The sequence below is a fragment of the Pan paniscus genome, chromosome 20 (assembly GCF_029289425.2).
Source record: "Pan paniscus chromosome 20, NHGRI_mPanPan1-v2.0_pri, whole genome shotgun sequence".
Lineage (NCBI taxonomy): Eukaryota > Metazoa > Chordata > Mammalia > Primates > Hominidae > Pan > Pan paniscus.
Genome location: NC_073269.2, coordinates 14,454,788 through 14,473,090, shown reverse-complemented (window position 1 = coordinate 14,473,090; position 18,303 = coordinate 14,454,788).

Below are 18,303 nucleotides of genomic sequence, written 5' to 3'. Positions count from 1 at the left end.
CAATGTTGCCCAGGCTGGCCTCAAACTCCTGGTCTTAAGGGATCCTCCCATCCTGGCCTCCTAAAGTGCTGGTATAACAGGCATTAGCCACAACGCCCACCTAATTGCATATTTTAAACATTAGAACTAAACATAAACGTTTTTCTTGCCTTATCCTTTCCAGTCTGTTCTAATCTCACTGTCCTTTACAACCTGTTCCTATCCCATCAGCTATAGGTAATGAACCTTTTTTTCTGAATAATCCTGCGTTTTCTTCTAGCAAAAATGAACATATATATTTGTTATCGCCCATTTAAAAAAAGATTTCAGGCAGGTGCGGTGGCTCACGCCTCTAATCCCAGCACTTTGGGAGGCTGAGGCGGGTAGATCACAAGGTCAGGAGATCGAGACCATCCTGGGTAACACGATGAAACCCCCTGTCTACTAAAACTACAAAAAATTTGCCAGGCGTGGTGGTGGGCGCCTGTAGTCCCAGCTACTCGGGAGGCTGAGGCAGGAGAATGGCATGAACCCGGGAGGCAGAGCTTGCAGTGAGCCGAGATGGCGCCACTGCACTCCAGCCTGGGCAACAGAGTGAGACTCCGTCTCCAAAAAAAAAAAGCTTCATACTATACTCTTGCAGTTTCTATTTTTGCCTAACAGTGTATTTTGATAACCATTCCATATAAATTCATAGATATATCTTCCTTTTTCACCTTCATTTTGTAGCTGCATAATACTCCTTTTGTGGATGTACCATGTAATATTCAGCTGCTCTACTACATGTCATCAATTAGAGAATTCAAATTTGCAATTACTAACAGGGATGCAGTTAGTATTCTTGAGCATGTGTATTTTTGTATATTTAGACATTTACATTCAGGACAAATTCCTAGAATTAGGATTGCTGGATTAAATAGGTAGTATATTAGACATTGACAAATTCTCTGTGCTAGGCAGCCTCCAAATTGGCCTCCAGTTTCTGCTTCCTGGTATTTGAGGACTACCCTTGTGTAATCCTCTCATACTGTACTATGATTTATATGTGTAACCACCAGAATATGGCAGAAGTTCTGGTAAGCCAGTTCTGAAATTAGGTTATGAAAGCCCACACATAACTGGAGCCCCAGTATTAAAAACAATTTTAAAAAAGAGCAACTCATGCTTCCTGATGTCAAAAGTTACTATAAAACTACAGAAATCAGGCTGGGCATGATGGCTCCTGCCTGTAATCCCAGCACTTTGGGAGGCCGAGGAGGGCAGATAAAAAAAAAATGTGTTCATAAAAAAATGAACACAATTTTTTTTAAGTTCACATGACAATTCTTTTATAAATTAATTGGTTTTAAAGTCGATAAAATTAGATATATCTTCAAAATTGTCAGCGTATATTTTTGTCTGGGTTTACTGGTCTGACAGTGTTATGTCTGTCTCTATTAGATACTTTAAGTTCATGAAGCTAAACCCAATCTAAAACAATGATCTTTGTGCAATTCTTTTATAAGTGAGATTTACTTAATATTTTTGATTTAATAACAATAGCTATATCTTCTGAGTTATTGACAGAATAACCATGTATTTAGTGTAGGGTTTGAACTTTGGTAAACAATATTAACAGGATATAAAATTGGTTAATAAAAAATAATTTAAAACAATGACTAGCTGTGTCAAATCTTAATAAGTAATCTAGGTGTAATTAGAAATTAAAGGTAACTGTAAATGGAATAAATGTTTATAAATAAACTTTTCATGTAATTTAAAATCTTAAATAATATTAATTATCTGGGTCATATCCAAATAAGATATAAGGCAAACAAATTACTGAAAAAATATATATTCATTCTTGGCTTCTTAAAATTTCTTTTTTTTTGAGACGGAGTTTCACTCGTCACTCAGCTGGAGTGCAATGGTGTAATCTCAGCTAATTGCACCCTCTGCCTCCCAGGTTCAAGCAATTCTGCCTCAGCCTCCCGAGTAGCTGGGTTTACAGGTGCCCACAACCATGACAGGCTAATTTTTGTATTATTAGTAGAGATGGGGTTTCACCATGTTGGCCAGGCTGGTCTTGAATTGCTGACCTCAGGTGATTCACCTGCCTTCACCTCTCAAAGTGCTGGGATTACAGGCATGAGCCACCATGCCCAGCTGGCTTCTTAAAATTTCTAAAAAGACTAGATATATTTTGGTCTATTACTCAAAATACAAATTTAGGAAAAAGTAATTTTTGTGTGAGAATCTTATGTGGTAAATTTTTGTCCTAAGGTAAAATGATTGGTTGTACCAATATAAAAGGAGAAAACTGTAAGTCTAAGACTGAAGGTTTAAGAAAATGATTAAATGTCTAAACAATTTGAATAGGATTTATAAAAGATAAGCCTTACCGACAGTTTATTGTATGATTGTGTTGGCTAGGATTGAAAAGAAATTGTACATAGGATATTTTTTTCCTAAAAATTAAACAGTGGTGTTGGGTGCACTGATACAGGACCAGAATCTGGTCCTCTATATTGAAAACAAGAAGGTGTTTTTTTTTTTTTTTGACATATTTATCTGCACTTAATAAATTTGCAAGACGTTTTGTTTGTTTGTTCTAAAATCTGTTAGTAGCCATCTTCTAAACTCTAGTTTCTATTTCGGCCACATTTTTTCCTGAGATCGATTTAATTTCTGTAGTTTTCAGGTTTTAAATGCTGTCCTCGTCATTTAAAACAGTAATTTTATTTATTGAGGTGGAATTTCATACAGTTAAAAAAATTTGTAGAGATGATGATGTGGTTTGGATATGTGTCCCCACCCAAATCTCATGTTCAGCTGTAATTCCCAATGTTACAGGTTGTTCCTGGTGGGAGGTGACTTGATCATGGGGGGGTGGATTTCTCATGAGTGATTTAGCACTACCTGCCTCGGTACTGTCCTCGTGATAGATAGTGAGTGAGTTCTTGTCACTCGATTTGGTCGTTTAAAGGTGTGTAGCACCTCCCCCTCTCTCCTGCTCCTGCTTCGGCCATGTGACATGCCTGGTCCTCTGCATTCTGCTATGATTGTAAGTTTCCTGAGGCCTCCCCAGAAGCCAAGCAGATGCCAGCAACATACATCCTGTCCAGCCTGCAGACCTGTGAGCCAATTAAACCTTTTTTCTTTATAAATTACCCACTGTTAGTTATTTCTTTATAACAATGCGAGAACAGACTAATAAAGATGGCATCTAGCTATGTTGCCCAGGCTGGTCTCAAACTCCTGGCCTTAAGTTACTCTCCTGCCTCATCCTTCCAAAGTGCTGAGATTACAGGAACGAGCCACCAAAACCAAAACCAGCCAATTTGTTGAGGTAGAGTTTTGTTTTTTCAGATTTCTCATTCATGTCTCAGAGGCTCAACTTTACTTGCATCTCAGTGTATGTCATTTGCAGGTCATACATCATTGCCTTCTTTTTTTCACATTGAGAAGGCCTGGGATGATGACTGTCTCCAACTTTTTTGTCTGCTCCTGTAAGTTTTTTCTTTGGTTCTAAATCGGCTATTATGGCCTGACACTGAAATATTTATCATGAAGGCCTAGAAAAGCAATGTATTTGCTCTGTATAACTTGATTCTGTACTCTCGGCTTTTCTTGATGTACCTAAATTTTTACACTCATAGCCTTGGACATATTCCTAACTAAATCCAAGCACACTTTTCATCAGGTTCAACTTCCAGGTTATTTTTATTTTTATTTTATTTTTTGAGATGGATTCTTGCTCTGTCACCCAGGCTGGAGTTCAGTGGCGCAATCTCAGCTCTCTGCAACCTCTGTCTCCTGGGTTCAAGTGATTCTCTGCCTCAGCCTCCTTGGTAGCTGGGTCTACAGGTGTGTGCCACCACCCCTGGCTAATTTTTGTGTTTTTTAGTAGAGAAAGAGTTTCACCATGTTAGCCAGGCTGGTCTCAAACTCCTGACCCAAGTGATCCACCCGCCTCGGCCTCCCACGTGCTGGGATTACAGGTGTGAGCCACCATGCCTGGCCAACTTCCAGGTTATCTAAATGCGCTTTGCATAAGGAGAAATAATCACACTGTAGAAGGTTTTTCTTTACCTTTTTGGTAGCTGGTCTAAGAAAGGTTTTACAAGAAATTATCGAGATAATTTCCTGTATTGCCTTTATTAAGTTTTTTATCACTTAAAAAAAAAAACCTGGTTGGTTGGGCATGGTGTTTCATGCCTGAATCCCAGCACTTTGAGAGGCTGAGGTGGGAGGATCACTTGAGTTCAGGAGTTCGATACCAGCCTGGGCAACATGATGAAAGCCCATCTCTTAAAAAAAAAAAAAAAAAAAAGACACACATACAAAAATTAGCTGGGTGTGGTAACGTGTGCCTGTAGTCTCAACTACTAGGGAGGCTGAGGTGGGAAGATCACTTAGGCCTGGGAGATCAATGCTGCAGTGAGCTTTTGTGCTGCTGCACTCCAGCCTGGGCCACTGAGTGAGACGCTGTCCCCCATCTACCCCCGAAATAAATAAAAAGAATCAACAAAAAACTCTGGGCTTTAAAAGGATTCATTTTTTCCTAGTAACTCTATTTACTCCTACTAATGACTTTTGATTATCACTGTATTTACATGGATTACTAACAAGTGAGCTGTTATCCTGTTTCAATCAAATGTTTTGAGCCTTTTAACATCTTTGACAAACTTCCCCAAATGCAAATTCTTTTTATTTTATTTTATTTATTTTTTTTTTGAGACACAGTCTCGCTCTGTCTCCCAGGCTGGAGTGCAATGGCATAATCTTGGCTCATTGCAACTTCTACTTCCTGAGTTCAAGCGATTCTCCTGCCTCAGCCTCCCGAGTAGCTGGGATTACAGGTGTGCGCTAAGATGCCTGGCTAATTTTTGTATTATTAGTAGAGGTGGGGTTTCACCATGTTGGCCAGTTTGGTCTCGAACTCCCGACCTCAGTTGATCCTCCTGCCTCAGCCTCCCAAAGTGCTGAGATTACAGGTATGAGCCACCACGCCTGGGCTTCTTTTTTATTTTTTTGAGACGGAGTCATGCGCTGTTGCTGAGGCTGGAGTGCAATGTCATGATCTCAGCTCACAGCAACCTCCACCTCCCAGGTTCAAGCAATTCTCCTACCTCAGCCTCCTGAGTAGCTGGGATTACAGGCACCCACCACCATGCCCAGCTAATTTTTGTATTTTTTCTAGAGGTGGGATTTAATCATGTTGGTCAGGCTGGTCTCAAACTCCTGACCTCAGTTGATCTACCTGCTTCAGCCTCCCAAAGTGCTGGGATTACAGGCATGAGCCACCACGCCTGGCCTGTTTTTATGACTTTTATTCAAAAGATTGTTCTTTACGCAAATGTTTTGTTTTTTTCGGAATTAAGAAACTGTTCTATCTTAACTTACCTCTAATATACCTCTGTTTGATAAAGTATATTTTTTGAGCCAGGGTCTCACTCCATCACCCAGGCTGGAGTGCAGTCATGCTGCTGTAGGACAAGCAAGCTTCAAATTGGGACTTAGCCAATGAGGGTTTTTGGCCTTGGCCAGGAAATAATTCAGGGTGAGCTGGTGGTAGAAGAAAGAAGCTTTATCGAAGAAGCAGTGTTTCAGCTCTGGTGGTGGTACAGCTTTGTGACTACTCCTGTGGGAAACCTCATAGGCAGTGTGCTGAGAGTAGCAGCTCAGGGCAGTTTTGCGGTCATATTTATACCTACTTTTAATTACATGTAGATTAAGGGGCAGTTTATGCAGAAATTTGTAGGAAAATGGTGGTAACTTTGGTCATCGGGTTGTTGCCATGGAAAGGGGTGGAAACTCCTGGGTGTTGCCATGGCAATGTTAAACTGACATGGCTCACTGGTAGGCGTGTCTTATGGAAAGCTGTTTCTGCCCCATCCCTGTTTTAGCTAGTCCTCAATTTTGTCCAGGTCTGAGCCCCACCTCTGGAGTCAAATTATTCCTCCTACCTCAGTGTGATAACTGCTCACTGCAGCTTCAGCCTGCTGGGCTCAGGCAGTCCTCCTACCTCAGCCTCCTGAGTAGCTAGAACTATAGACATGCACCACTGTGCCTGGCTAATGTTTAATGCCTGCCCCAGCTGCCTGGCTTCTCCCTGCTGTCCACGCCCCCTCCTATCTTGGAGCAAAGTCAGGCCAAGCCGGGTCACCATGAACAGCAGGATAGACATGAGAGAGTCCCAGGGGAAAAGGGGTAGGTCCCTGGTAAGGTTCCTCCTTCTGGCCAGGGACGGCCTGAAGGCTGGTGGCTGGGCTGCCAGTCCCATGAACTGGAATGGTAATTGGTGCCTTTTCCAGGCCCGCCCATGGCCACCCATGGGCCAATTGGCATGCACTTCCTGCCCTCTGAGGCTCACTAAATGTCCCTGGCTCAGCCAGAGCTGAGCAGACAGTGCCACTAGCAGAAGAGAGGAGCTAGTGTCTCTGCTGAGACCCTCAGAGACCTGCAGAGACCACCGAACAACTTGCCTGAGGAGAGGAGCTACCCTCTCAAGGGCCTCCTCTCTGCTGAGAGCTGAACACTCGACAAATGACCTGCCTGCCCACAGAGGGGAGCTACTCACTGTGGGTCTCCTCTGAGCTGGTTTTTTTTTTTTTTCCTGGAGACAGAGTTTCGCTCTTGTTGCCCAGGCTGGAGTGCAATGGCACAATCTCAGCTCACCGCAACCTCTGCCTCCTGGGTTCAAGTGATTCTCCTGCCTCAGCCTCCCAGGTAGCTGGGATGACAGGCATGTGCCACCATGCCTGGCCAATTTTGTATTTTTAGTAGAGATGGGGTTTCTCTATGTTGGTCAGGCTGGTCTTAAACTCTCAACCTCAGGTGATCCGCACACCTCGGCCTCCCAAAGTGCTGGGATTACAGGTGTGAACCACCGTACCCAGCTCCTCTGAGCTGCTCTAACACTAAATAAAGCTCCTCTTCTTCTTCTTCAACTTGGGTGAAGGTGCCACTGGCAACAGAGGATTTCCAGGGAAAGATAACTGACACCTCAAAGATCCCATAAGAGTAATAGTCAACAAACATTGGCTACCCTTATATTTTTACAACTAAATATTAAAATTTGATATAAAACCATTGGAATCAAAGGAATATAATAAGATTGGCTTGAGTAAATCTATGAATGGCACAGAAGGATCTAGAAACTGATACAGGTATATATAAGAATTACTGTTTTAAAAAGGTGGATACAATTGTGTCCATAATAATTCAAAAGTTTAATGTCATAAAATTAGGAGTAACAGAGTTTTAAAAACTTTAAGAATACAACTATTATGTATCCATAATGATGAAAAAATTGTTTTTTGAGATGGAGTCTCTCTCTCTCACCCAGGCTGCAGTACAGTGGTGCAATATTGGCTTGCTGCAACCTCTGCCTCCCGGGTTCAAGCAATTCTCCTGCCTCAGCCTCCCGAATAGCTGGGATTACAGGTGCGTGCAACCACGCCCAGCTAATTTTTGTATTTTTAGTAGAGACAGGGTTTCACCATGTTGGTCATGCTTGTCTTGAACTCCTGACCTTGTGATCTGCCCACCTCAGCCTCCCAAAGTGCTGGGATTACAAGCATGAGCCATTGCACCTGGCCCAATTAAAAAAAAAATTAATAAGGTAGAATTTCATATCAGCAGGTCAAATGTAGTGCCTTAGTCTGTTCCTGCACTGCTCTAATTTAGAAAGAAATTTGAAAAGAGGTTTAATTCCACAGGCTGTACAGGAAGCATGGCTGGGAGGCCTCAGGAAACTTTCAATCATGGTGGAAGGTGAGGAGGAAGCAGGCAGGACTTTACATGGTGGAGCAGGAGAGAGAGAGCAAAGGGGGAGGTGCTACACACTTTTAAACAACCAGTTCTCCTGAGAACCCTATCATGAGACAGGGCTAGGGGGATGGTGATAAACCATTAGAAACCACCCCCATGATCCAATCACCTCCTACCAGGCCCCACTTCCAACATTGGGGATTACATTTGGGTGGGGACCCAGAGCCAAACCATATCAGGCAGTTTCTCTCAATAAGTGGTGCTACAAAAATTGGCCCTCTTTCTGGATGAGATAAAATTGGATCCACTACTCCACACCACATGCCCAAATACATTCCAATAAAAATATATACATATATACACATATATGTGATCTGCACACCTTGGCCTCTCAAAATGCTGGGATTACAGGTGTGAGCACCTGCACCCTAACAAAACATATAAATTTTTAAAGTAATACATTTCAAATGAAAAGATTGAAATCTCTGTCATCTAGAGTTTGAAAAGACTTTTTAGGCCAGGTGCGGTGGCTCATGCCTGTAATCCCAGCACTTTGGGAGGCCAAGGTGGGCAGATCACTTGAGGTCAGGAGTGTTACACGTGTCCGTGTGAAAAGACCACCAACAGGCTTTGTGTGAGCAACAAGGCTGTTTATTCACTTGGGTGCAAGTGGGCTAAGTCTGAGAAAGGAGTCAGCAAAGGGAGATAGGGGTGGGGCAGTTTTATAGGATTTGGGTAGGTAGTGGAAAGTTACAGTTAAAGGTGGTTATCATTTGTGGGCAGGGGCGGGGGTCTCAAAGTGCTTGGTGGGGAGCTCCTGAGACTCATTGTCCAGGAGAAGAATGTCACAAGGTCAAGAGATCAGTTGGGGTGGGGTAGGAACAAATCACAATTGTGGAACCTCATCAGTTAAGGCAGGAACTGGCTGTTTCACTTCTTTTGTGGTTCTTCAGTTGCTCCAGGCCATCTGCATATATACGTGCAGGTCACATGGGTTATGATGGCTTAGCTTGGGCTTGGAGGCCTGACATTCCAGTCTTCTTATATTAATCAGAAAAACAAAATAGTGGTGAAGTGCTGGGGGGCAGTGAAAATTTTGGGGGGAGCTATGGAGAGATAATGGGCAATGTTTCTCAAGGCTGCTTCAAGTGGGATGAGGGGCAGCATGGGAACCTAGAGTGGGAGAGATTAAACTGAAGAAAGATTTTGAGAAAAGGGGTGATACTGCGGGGTTGTTAAAAGGAGCATTTGTTGTATAGAATTATTGGTGATGGCCTGGATGTGGTTTTGTATGAATTGAGAAACTAAACGGAAGACACAAGGTCTGAATAAGAGAAGGAGAAAAACAAGTATTAGAGGACTAAGAAATGGGAGGAGCCAGGACATCCTATTAGAAAGTGCCCAAGGAGGTCCAGCATAATTATGTGCCTGGTTGGTGAGTTTTTTGGGCTCTACCTTTGAGTTTTTTATGTAGTCTTAATTCAGGGCACACTGATTCAGATAAAAACAACATTCTAATTTTAGAAATATGCAGAGTCCTCCTTTTTCAGCAGTGAGTAAGTCGAGGCCTCTTCCTGTCTTCTTATATTAATAAGAAAAACAAAACTGTAGTGAAGTGTTCATGTCCTGAGGGGAACAGGATGCTGTTCAGTCCCATTTGCAAATCAATTTTTTGGAAGAAGGAAAACTAGTGTACATGTGCCTGTCCAATTAATAGGTAGACACATGTAGGTGGAGGAGTCACAGGGAAGAAGAGACCTTGTGTAAGGCAAAACTGGAAATGTAAAGTGAAAAGATGAGAGGGAGCACCAAAAGAGGTACACCCAGACTCCTAGGGATCCAGCTGTGTCCGGAATTGGTGGGTTCTTGGTCTCACTGACTTCAAGAATGAAGCTGCAGACCCTCAAGGTGAGTGTTACAGTTCTTAAAAGTGGTGTGTCTGGAGTTTGTTCCTTCTGATGTTCAGACGTGTTTGGAGTTTCTTCCTTCTGGTGGGTTCGTCATCTTGCTGGCTTTAGGAGTGAAGCTGCAGACCTCCGCAGTGAGTGTTACAGCTCTTAAGGTGGTGAGTCTGGAGTTGTTCATTCCTCCTGTCCAGAGTTGTTCATTCCTCCTGGTGGGTTTGTGGTCTTGCTGGCCTCAGGAGTGAAGCTGCAGACCTTCACGGTGAGTGTTACAGCTCATAAAGGCAGTGTGGACCCAAAGAGTGAGCAGCAGCAAGATTTATTGCAAAGAGTGAAAGAACAAAGCTTCCACAGTGTAGAAGAGGATGTGAGCAGATTGCCACTGCTGGCTCAGGTAGCCTGCTTTTATTCCCTTATCTGGCCCCACCCACATCCTGCTGATTGGTGCATTTTACAGAGAGCTGATTGGTCCTTTTTGACAGGGTACTGATTGGTGCGTTTACAATCCCTGAGCTAGACACAGAGTGCTGATTGGTGCATTTACAATCCTCTAGCTAGACATAAAAGTTCTCCAAGTCCTCACCAGATTAGCTAGATACAGAGTGGTGATTGGTGTGTTTACAAACCTTGAGCTAGACACAGGGTGTTGACTGGTGCATTTACAAACCTTGAGCTAGACACAGAGTGCTGGTTGGTGTATTTACAATCCTTTAGCTAGACATAAAGGTTCTCCAAGCCCCACCAGATTAGCTAGACACAGAGCACTGATTGGTGCGTTTACAAACCTTGAGCTAGACACAGAGTGCTGATTGGTGCATTTACAGTCTTCTAGCTAGACATAAAAGTTCTCCAAGTCCCCACCCGACACAGGAGCCCAGCTGGTTTGCCTAGTGGATCCCGCCGCAGGCAGAGCTGCCTGCCAGTCCCATGCCATGCCTGCACTCCACAGCCCTTGGGCAGTCAATGGGACTGGGCACCATGGAGCAGGGGGCGGCGCCCGTTGGGGAAGCTTGGGCCATGTGGGAGCCCACCACAGGGGGGCTCGGGCCTGGTGGGCTGCAGGTCCTGAGCCCTGCCCTGTGGGGAGGCGGCTGAGGCATGGCAAGAATTCGAGCATGGCGTGGGTGGGCTGGCAGTGCTGGGGGACACGGCGCACTCTCCGCAGCTGCTGGCCCAGGTGCTAAGCCCCTCACTGCCCAGGGCTGGTGGTGCCAGCCGACTGCTCCGAGTGCAGGGCCCACCTGGAACTTGCGCTGGCCCGTGAGCGCCGAGCGCAGCCCCGGTTCCCACCCATGCCTCTCCCTCCTCACCTCCCTGCAAGCAGAGGGAGCCGGCTCCAGCCTTGGCCAGCCCAGAGAGGGGCTCCCACAGTGCAGTGGTGGGTGGAAGGGCTCCTCAAGTGTGGCCAGGTGGACACCAAGGCTGAGGAGGTGCTGAGAGTGAGTGAGGTCCGCCAGCATGTTGTCACCTCTCACAGCAAGGGCAGCAGCCGTTAGAAGTTGTAATGGGGATTGATAGGGCAACTGGGTAGAGGGAGAGGTTCAGTATTCATGGTGCATTAGAAAACTCATAGTGTCTACAAGCAACCTTTCATTGCTATTCATGGGGTTGTGTATAAGTAAACAAGAAGGGGGGCTGGGAGGAGAGGCTGAAGAACAAGGGGAAGGTAGCCAAGGATGGAGTGAAGTGCAGGACAAATGTCTTCCTAAGTAATAGTAACTGCTAATGTTTTTAAGTTTGCCAGTATTGATAGAGGGCTTATCTATAATGTGGAGCTAAAAAGCCCCATTGGTTTTGGTAATATGTGTAGTTGGGCTTTGGAGATGAAGAGTGAAGAAGCATAGAGAAGGTGAAATGTTACCTAGGGGAATTCCAGTCGGTCTTTGCTGAGAGATGCACAAAGGAGTGACAACAGGGATAGTAGTTTATGTTGTGAGGGGTTCAAATATGGGTGGAGTAGAATTGATATAAGGATAAAGGTTTTTTTTTTTTTTTTTTTTTGAGACAGAGTCTTGCTCTGTCACCCAGGCTGGAGTGCAGTGGCACGATCTCGGCTCACTGCAAGCTCTGCCTCCTGGGTTCACGTGATTCTCCTGCCTCAGCCTCCTGAGTACCTGGAACTACAGGTGCCTGCAACCATGCCCAGCTAATTTTTTGTATTTTTAGTAGAGACGAGTTTCACCGTGTTAGCCAGGATGGCCTCAATCAAGGATAAAGATTTTTTAAGTAGATGCGGAGAAGAGCATCAGCTTGCTGATATGAAATGTCTGAGGTTTTGCTAGACCTGTCTAGAAAGTAAAGAAGTTCTTCAGAAGGGTAAAGATGAGGGCTGTTAAAGGAGGTTCAGAGATGTAGGGAGACAGGAGATGTTGCCCAGTCGGTATGTAAGGTGGGGACAGCTGTGTAAGAGCAGGAAAAAAGGGAAATGCAAAGCCAGCAATTGTTCACTAAGGAGGGATTAGAAAGAGTGAGGAGGGAGTGAGCGAGATTGATAGTATGTTGGAGGTAATTAGGGAGGGGTAGAGGATGGCAGGAGAATGGGAATGAGGAAAAGTAAAGAAAAGGACTTCATCAGGGTGAAAGAATTGGAGTGTGCCTTGCCAGCAAAGGTCATCTATCCACTCCAAGGGGGAGTTAAGAGTGGTGGTTAGGGGCTAAGACCAGGAGATATCAGCTATGATGGTTTGGAGAAAAAGTGTAAACTGGCAGTGTAGACAAGGGCAGGACATTTACGGGTAGGTGAGAATGAAGAGTAGGAGTATGACTAGACAGAAGATAGCAGGGATGAAAAGTTTTGGGGTACAGTCCAAGTAGTGGGGGTGACTGTGTGAAGCCCTGTTGTAAAGATCAGGGTAAGGAAGAATAGACCTAACAAAATGAAAGGGTGTATTAGGCTCATAAGTGTCACTATTGTTCTTCAGAAATGCGGGTGAGTTTAAGGGAAGTAGGGGTGAGTACTTGCAACTTCCAGGAGGAAGAGGAGAGATCAGGCTGTCTGTCCAACGGGCACAGCTTTATCCTGGAATGGTGAACCCAATGGGCAGGGTCCTGCAGATGGATGGCCATTGGAGTACTATAGATGACTAAGTGGGGTCCAGTCCACCGAGGTTGTAGAGTTTGAGGGGTCAGATTCTTAAGAACTGATCGTCCAGCTAGGGTGTCCTCATATGGCTGGGAATCTGGAGTAGGCAAAAGAAGATTAGCAGCCTGGTAAATTTCCTGTCTAGCCTGCTGGAGGACTGGAAGGTAGTCCCCCAGAGGGCTGGTGTCTGGAATGAGGTTGGGGCCCAGCAAGAAGGTATGTCCATATAAAAGTTCAAATGGACTGTACCCTGTAGCATCCCGAGGACAGGCTCAAATTCTGAGGAGGGCAGGTGGTAAAAATACTGTCCAGTCCTTTTTAAGTTGAAGGCTGAGTTTGGTGAGGTGTGCTTTTAAAAGACCATTATTCCTTTCTACCTTTCCAGAAGACTGAGGGCGGTAGGGGGCATGAAGTTTCCATTGAATGCCCAAGGCCTGAGAGACTGCTTGAGTGACTTGACTAATGAAGGCCAGTCTGTTGTCAGACTGTATAGAGGTAGTAAGTCTAAATCGAGAAATTATGTCTGACAGAAGGGAGGAGATGACCACGTTGGCCTTCTCAGGCCCTAAGAGAAAGGCCTCTACCCATCCAGTGAAAGTGGCTACCAGACCAAGAATATTTTAGTTTCCTGACTCAGGGCATGTGGATAAAGTCAATTTGCCAGTCCTGGGCATGGGTGAACCCCTGAGCTTGATGTGTAGGAAAGGGAGGGGGCCTGAGAAATCCCTGAGGAGTGGTAGAATAGCAAATGGAACACTGAGAAGTGATTTCCTTGAGGATAGATTTCCCTGATGGAAAGGAAATGAGAGGGTCTAAGAGGTGGGCTAGTGGCTTGTAACCCACATGGAAGAGGTCACGAAAGGAAGATAGAATGAAATGAGGCTGTGAGGGTGGAAGGAGGAATTTTCCTTGATCCAAGAACCATTTGTCTTGTTTGGGAAGAGATTGATAGGTGGAAGTTTCAGTGGGAGAGTAGGTGGGAGTGACTGATGAGAAGGAGAAAAACTGGCCATGAGGGACAGAAGTTGGAAGGCTAGCTGCTTCTTTAGCTACCTTATCAGCATAATTGTTGCCTTGAGCAATGGGATCTGATGTCCTTTGATGGCCCTTGCAGTGAATGAAACAAGCTTCCTTGGAAGTACAGCAGCTTTAAGAAGAGTTTTTATTGAGGAGGCATTAATGATGGAAGACCCTTGTGTAGTAAGGAAACCTCTTTCTGCCCATATAACAGGATGGTGGTGAAGGATGTGGAAGGCATACTTGGAATCAGTATAGATATTGACACGTATTCCCTTTGCAAGAGTGAAGGCTCGAGTTAAGGCAATGAGTTCAGCTTGTTGAGAGGTAGTGGAAGGGGGAAGGGCCATAGCCTCAATGATAGATGTGGAAGACACTATAGCCTAGCCTGCCTTTGCCAGTGATTGGTGATTGGGCCTGGAAGAACTACCATCAATAAACCAAGTGTGGTCTGGGTGGGGAACAGGAAACAGGGAAATATGGGGAAATGGGGAGAATGTCATATGGATTAGAGAGATACAATCATGGGGTACAGATGTAGTATCAGGAATAAGATGAGAGGCCGGATTGAAGTCTGGGCCAGGAACAATGGTAATTGTGGGAAATTCAACGAATGGTGAGTACAGTTGAAGGAGCCAGGGGGCAGAAAGTATATGTGTCAAGTGTGAGGAACAAAATAGATATTGAAAGTTATGGGAACTGTAGAGAGTAAATGGAGCATAGCTTGTGGTTTTGAGGGCCTCTAAAAGTATTAAAGTGGTGGCAGCCACCACATGGAGACATGAGGGCAAGCCTAAAACAGTAAGGTCAAGTTGTTTGGACAGAAAGGCTACAGGGCGTGGTCCCAGCTCTTGTGTAAGAATTCCAACCACACAGTCCTGTACATTGGCTGTGTGTAATGAAAAGGGTTGGGATGAGTTAGGGAGAGCTAGTGTGGGAGCAGCTTCTAGGGCTGTTTTTAAGGAATGGAAAGAGGAGTGGGGAAAGGATTTAGGATCTATAGGGCCAGCTAGGTTTCCTTGTGAGTTTATATAATGGTTTAGTCAGGATGGCAAAACCAGGTATCCAAAGGTGAAAGTACCCAAGCATTCCTAGGAAGGAAAGGAGTTGTTGTTTTGTAGAAGACATTGGGGTTTGGGAGATTAGCCAGACATGATCAGCAGGGAAAGCACGTGTGTTTTTATGAAGAATTATGCTGAGATAGGTAACGGATGAAGAAGAAATTTGGGATTTCGAGGGGGATACGCGATATCCCTTTGAGAATAGATGTTGGAGGAGCCGGAGGGTGTCCTGTTGGGAAGATTTGTAGGAGGGGCTATAAAGTAGGAGGTCATCAAAATATTGAATAAGGTGAGAAGCAGATGGATGGAAAGAAAGTAAATCATGAGAAAGTGCTTGACTGAAGTAACGGGGGCTGTCCCTGAAGCCTTGCGGCAGTACAGCCCAGGTAAGTTGCTGAGACTGACAGGTGTCAGGGTCAGTCCAAGTTAAAGTGAAGAGAGGCTGGAATTAAGGGTGTAAAGGAATAGTAAAGAAAGCATCTTTGAGATCCTGAACAGAATAATGGGTTGAGGAGGGAGGTATTGAGGATAGGAGAGTATATGGGTTTGGCACCATGGGGTGGATAGGCAAGACAATTTGGTTGATAAGGCAAAGATCCTGGACCAGCCTGTAAGAGTTGTCCAGTTTTTGGACAAGTAGGATAGGAGAGTTGTAAGGAGAGTTTGTAGGCTTTAAAAGGTCATGCTGTAACAGGGAAGTGATAACAGGCTTTAGTCCCCTCAAATCCTGTTGTGGGATGGGATATTGGCATTGAGCAGGGTAAGGGTGATTAGGTTTTACCCCCAAGGGATGATAAGGGGTGCACGATCAGTTGCTAAGGAGGGAGTAGAGGTATCCCATACTTGTGGATTAAGGTAGTGAGACACAAGGGGAGGAGGCAAAGGAGGCTTTGAACTGGGGAAAAGGGTGGCAATGAGGTGTGGCTATAGCCCAGGAATAGTGAGGGAAGCAGAAAATTTAGTTAAAATGTCTTGACCTAATAAGGGAGCTGGGCAGGTGGGGATAACTAAAAAGAGTGCATAAAAGAAAGTTGTTCAAGTTGGCACCAGAGTTGGGGATTTTTAAGAGGTTTAGAAGCCTGGCCATCAATACCCACAGCAGTTATGGAGGCAAGGGAAACAGGCCCTTGAAAAGAAGGTAATGTGGAGTGGGTAGCCTCTGTATTGATTAAGAAGGGGACAGACTTGCCCTCCACTGTAAGAGTTACCCAAAGCGTCTGTGATGGTCCAGGAGGCTCCCGAGGTGATCGGGCAGTGTCAGTCTTCAGCTGCTAAGCCGAGAAGATCTGGGAAGGAGTCAGTCAGACAGCCTTGGGCCAGAGTTCCAGTGGCTCTGGTAGTGGCTGCCAGGTGAGTTGGACAGTCCAATTTCAAGTGGGGTCCCACAGATGGGACATGGCTTAGGGGGAATCCTGGGCTGCGGGCATTCCTTGGCCCAGTGGCCAGATTTCCAGCACTTAAAGCAAGAACCTGAGGGAGGAGGTCCTGGAGGAACACCTGGCCTCTGTGGTTTAGGCATTTTGAAGTTCTTATGTGCTGGAGATGTGGCTGGGGTTTATCTCACAGCAGAGGCAAGTAATTGCAACTCAGAAATACAACGCCACTTGGCTGCCTCTTCTCTATTATTGTACACCTTCAAGGTGAGGTTAATTAAGTCCTGTTGTGGGGTTTGAGGGTCGGAATCTAATTTTTGGAGCTTTTTCTAGTCTTGGGAGCAGATTGGGTAATAAAATGCATATTGAGAATAAAATGCATATTGAGAATAAGATGGCCTTCTGGCCTCTCTGGTTCTAGGGTGGTAAACTGTCTAAGGGTTGTTGCCAAACAGGCCATGAACTGGGCTGGGTTTTTATACTTGATGAAAAAATGCCTAAATGCTAACTGACTTGGGAGAGGTCGGATGAAGAAAAAGGAGCATTAACCTCGACTATGCCTTCAGCTCCAGCCACTTCTCTAAGAGGATATTGTTGGGCAGGTGGGGGAGGGCTAGTCATGGAATGAAACTGTAAGCTGGACCGGGTGTGAGAAGGGGAGGTGATAGAAAGATCACAGGGTAGGGAGCAGAGGCTGAGGAAGAATTAGTGAGAGGTGACAGCGTGCTGGCAGTCCTCACAGCCCTCGCTCACTCTTGGCACCTCCTCTGCCTGAGCTTCCACTTTGGCGGCACTTGAGGAGCCCTTCAGCCCACTGCTGCACTGTGGGAGCCCCTTTCTGGGCTGGCCAAGGCTGGAGCCAGCTCCCTCAGCTTGCAGGGAGGTGTGGAGGGAGAGGCGCAAGCGGGAACTGGGGCTGCGCATGGTGCTTGCGGGCCAGCTGGAGTTCCAGGTGGGCGTGGGCTTGGCGGCCCTGCACTCGGAGCAGCCGGCCGGCCCTGCTGGCCCCAGGCAATGAGGGGCTTAGCACCCAGGCCAGCAGCTGCACAGGGTGTACTGGGTCCCCTAGCAGTGCCAGCCCACCGGTGCTGCGCTTGATTTCTCGCCAGGCCTTAGCTGCCTTCCCACAGGGCAGGGCTCAAGACCTGCAGCCCACCATGCCTGAGCCTCCCACCCCCTCCATGGGCTCCTGTGCAGCTCGAGCCTCCCTGATGAGAGCTTCCCCCTGCTCCATGGCGCCCAGTCCCATCAACCACCCAAGGGCTGAGGATTGTGGGCACATGGCGCGGGACTGGCAGGCAGCTCCACCTGCAGCCCCAGTGCGGGATCCACTGGGTGAAGACAGCTGGGCTCCTGAGTCTGGTGGGGATGTGGAGAACCTTTATGTCTAGCTCAGGGATTGTGGAAACACCAATTGGCACTCTGTATCTAGCTCAAGGTTTGTAAACACACCAATCAGCACCCTGTCAAAACAGACCACTCGGCTCTACCAATCAGCAGGATGTGGGTGGGGCCAGATAAGAGAATAAAAGCAGGCTACTGAGCCAGCTGTGGCAACCCGCTTGGGTCCCCTTCCACGATGTGGAAGCTTTGTTCTTTTGCTCTTTGCAATAAATCTTGCTACTGCTTACTCTTTGGGTCCATGCTGCCTTTAAGGGTTGTAACACTCACCGCAAAGGTCTGCAGCTTCACTCCTGAGCCAGCGAGACCACAAGCCCACCAGAAGGAAGAAACTCTGAACACATCCGAACATCAGAAGGAACAAACTCCAGACACGCCGCCTTTAAGAACTGTAACACTCACCGCGAGGGTCCACGGCTTCATTCTTGAAGTCAGTGAGACCAAGAACCCACCAATTCTGGATACATTAGGACCTGGCTCAGCTTGGCGAGGAGCAGCCTGAAGGGGAGGGGAGAGGTCAGATGGGTCCATAGAAAAGGAGGATTCAAAGGACAGGAAAGAAACAAAGATTTGGGATGAGTCACATTGGGAGCAAAGACTAGGGAGGGACCAATGTGTAAAGAATGCCTGGATGTCAGGCATCTCAGACCATTTGCCCATTTTATGACAAAAATTATCTAGATCTTGTAGGATGGAGAAATCAAAAGTGCCATTTTCTGGCCATTTAGAAC